The following is a 4057-nucleotide window of genomic DNA, read 5'->3' as shown; positions in this document are numbered from 1 at the left end:
TTGTGTGTCCTCACTATTCTGTAAGTAGTGTATTAGGGTGGCGTTCGGCTCGCCACAACGCATGCAACACCTCTTTTCACGGTCTATTATCTCTATGATCTGCCATGCACAGTGGTAACCTAGTCTGATTCTGTGAAGAATAACCTCGGTACCTCTGTTGATTACTTCAGAGAGTGCCAGTGGTTCATAGCCTGTGACGTTTGAGTACCAGATGTCACAGGGGAAGGATCTCGTTTTCTCTCTGTGAAGCTGCAGGAGGAAGGTACGAGCAGCCGCACTACACTTCTCCTTTAGGATTTTTCGGCTTGGTTGTATGATCATGGGATTTGGGGGGCATACTCCTGCCAATGTCGGCTAGTCTGTCAGCAAACTCATCCCTCTGATGCCAATGTGGCTGGAGACCCAGTTAATGATTCTTCTTCTACCCTGAGCAAGAATTCTCTGCGCTATGGTAAGCTCAGTGGTCAGAGGGTAGATGTCTTTCGGTGAGCTGTGCTGAAGACAGTCAATGGCTGCCCTGGAGTTTGTATGTATGACCGTGTGTCCTTCCCTCAATGACGCGTGGCTAGGGCTCCCATGATTGCCTGTAGCGAGGATTCGTTGTCTGTTACCTACATGGATTTTGTGACATCCCTTGCTGCAAAGCCGGCACCTGCAGTGTGGCTCAAGGGATTGATTGATCCATCTGTGAAGTATGTTTTACTAGGCGTGGAATATTGATTCTTTCTCCTTGACAGGCTCATAACAGAGAACTCTATCAAGGTTTGTGCCCACGGCGGGGCTTCGATAAAGGCAGGGTGGGGGGAGTCCATACCCATGTGAAGTAGCTGTTCTTGGAGCTGATAGCGTATCAAGACCCTGGCTGTATGAGACAGCCAGGAGTTGTTTGCAAAGAGCTCGTGATCTTGTTCTAGACGTCTGACTATTTTTTGTCTTAATTGTGCTGCCATTAGATCAATTCGTGAGTCTAGGGGGAGAAGGTTTGCCTCCATGAGGAGGCTGAGGACTTTCGTCCACTTGGGGCACCCAGAATGATCCTGGCAGCTTCATTTTGAACTGTCTCCAATTTGTTTTTCATTTTTTTCTCTGTGGCAATCAGAGCGACAGAGGCATGGTCCACAATGAGCCGGACGGCATGTATATAGAATGCTCTTAGTACTTTGCGTCTGGCTCCTATGTGTCTCCCAGTCATTGCTCTCATGACAGACAGTCTTGCTTTGGTTTGATCAACCAGGTACTGGACCTCCTTCTGGAAGGAGAGGGTCCGGTCAATCCTTACCCCAAGGTATTGGAAGTCCTGGACCCACTCCAAGTCCATTCCCTGGATTTTCAGACTTGTGCCTTGAACATTGTGTCTCAGAGCCATGGCTTTTGATTTGGCTGCAGAGATCTTTAGTCCTGTCCTACAACAGTCCTAAGATACAAGTTCCAGACAACGCTGGGATTTACTTAGGCAGAATGGTCCAGTGGAGGTGATTGCAAGATCGTCTGCATAAATGATCTTGCACCCCACTGGGAGGTGTATTTTGAGGATACAGGACATAAGGGTGTTGAATAGGGCTGAACTGAGAACCCCACCCTGTGGCATTCTATTTTCTAGTGGCATGTGCTGTGATAGGTGACCTTGGAATCTGACTCTAGCTGTTCTGTTCCTGAAATAGTCACCTATCCAAGCCAAGAGCTTTCCTCTGATTCCCTTCTGGATCGGAGTCTCCTGAATGGCAAGGAGATTTGCTAATTCAAAAACCTTCTCCAGGTCTAGGAATACTACCACAGATGTGCCAGTGCTGATTATGCTTATGAGTGTGGCTATACTGTGTGCTGTGCTCATGCCCTTGTGAACCTATGGAGGTGTTCATGTGAGGGTCCCATTTTCCATTGGAGTCGGTTTAGTATCATCGTGCTCCGGTGAACACCCCTTTTAGCTTACCGCTTCCAACATTTAATGTAACACTACCAAGATCAAGCCTTCGATTACTCCAACCAGCTGATAACATACCTATGCTCTTCTTTGATTCACATCACACTACCTTTGGCCACCCTGTCTACATCACACTTCTTGGCATCCTCATCGTCTTCCTTTCCTTCTACATCTCTCGTAAGGTCACCATTCGTTGCCTCGGTGAACGGATAAAACAAGGTAACAACAACCCTCCCTCCACACACACACCACCTGAGAAACTGACCATGCACAGGTTTAGACTTGGTCAACTGGTTGCGAATAGCACAGACAGTGGCACGACGCGCCTCTACTACTCGGACCCGGCAGTCGACGTTCATGGTAACCTTTGCATTCTGCCTCATAGCATGTCAAGCACGAGAGGGACCTACCAGCGGCCGCTGGCCTCGTCACTGTAATTTTTCTGCCATTTCAACGTTACAGATGTTGCAGACGGCTCGAGGACGAGCCTTGTACGTGACCGAGCGATATAAACAAGGTGGTGCTCCACACATCTGTCCCTGGGTGAACAAAGGCTGCGCCTTCCCATCGCTGCCTCCTGAGTACACCTTATCACAGGAAGCAGCCACTTCGCACCTTCCACTCCTGAGCTTGGTTTACCCAATGATCTCCTAGGTGACCTACATGTCCCCCTCGAGCAAGCCCAGCGACTCACCCCCCTGTCACGGCTTGATAAACCTGACACTCCAGCTTGCGGAAGCAAGCACCGCCCAGGATGTAGCCGCTGAATAAAAGGGGGACATTCTCCATACCTCGGCAGAAGGAGCTCAACTTGCATCCACTCACCTTATAGCGAATAAAGCCAAAAGCCAAGGACACTTTCATTATCCGCCTTAAGTCCATCTCTCGTGTCGCTCACAGCTTGAATACTCACTCTACGCCGATAATTGTGTATGGGAAATTGATAGAAAGTCTTTTCTAATGATATATGAAGCCTTGATTAGGTCTAAAGTAGATTATAGGTTAATCGTGTATGGCTCGGCTGCGAGCTTAAATTTGAAAGGATTGAATGCTCTGCAGAATGCTCGTTTGCGTGTGTCTTGGAGCCCTGAAATGTACTCGGATCGGGCGTCTTGACGAGGAATCAGGAGCAGGAGTACTTCCCCTCTGACTCAGACGCGGCCAGCAGGCGCTGATTTATACTACTAAAACAGGGAGCTGAGTCATCCTAACGGGAATGCTTTACTTCGGCATTTGCGCCCAGAGGGTAGTGGCGTTAGCCATTCACCAACTTCACGACTTCGCCGGCCTTTCTTCCGTCGATACCCTTGTTCATTCAAATATAGCGGCATGGAAAACTCCCACATCGTGGATGCTTAACTTCCATCATTCAAGGTTATGGTGCCGGAGGTGGAGGTACTTCAAAGGTCCAGAGAGATCATTATCAAACATCTTTTTTTTTTCCATATATATACCGACGGCTCCAAGACAAATGGCTGTGGGTGTGGGTGTATGGTCGACTGAACGCCAATTGAGATTCAGATTGCTGAATCATACATCGATATTTATTGCCGAACTTTTTCAAATTAATGAAGCTTTAGACTCTGCACTACTGACGACCCACGATGGAATATTATTTTTCAGGATCATTAAGTACACTTAAAGCATTAAATCATTAGAAACCACAAACAATTAACTGCTGGGTAGTATCATTCGTAAGCTAAACAGTGCCAACAAATCAATCAAGTTAATATGGATACCAATCCACTCTGGTACCCTTGGCAATGAGCAGGTTGATAAACTGGCCAGGTCACTTGATCTAGAACTTAACATAGTCCGTACAGATCTCACGTGTTTTGTGTTCCTAATAAATGCAAAAATACATTTTTAGCAAAGTGAATGGACCAGTCTAAATATAGACAAAATAAAACAACAATAGAAAAGTGGGACACACCCCACAGAAAAAAACAGGAGGTGGTTTTAGCGTGCCTGAGATTCAAGGCCAGAAGACCTTACACAAGGAAAAGGAAAAGGGAAAAACTAAATTACTTTTCTCTTATTGGGAAAAAATAACAACTATGCTTTAACTTTCTTGATTTAACAAGTTTATCTACACTAGAGAATGGGTTATTTAAATAATGTTTGAGGAATGAATCA

Source organism: Penaeus chinensis, chromosome 11 (assembly GCF_019202785.1).
Source record: "Penaeus chinensis breed Huanghai No. 1 chromosome 11, ASM1920278v2, whole genome shotgun sequence".
In the NCBI taxonomy this organism is placed as follows: Eukaryota; Metazoa; Arthropoda; class Malacostraca; order Decapoda; family Penaeidae; genus Penaeus; species Penaeus chinensis.
The sequence above is the reverse complement of the archived record's forward strand: the minus strand, read 5'-3'. Positions refer to the sequence as shown.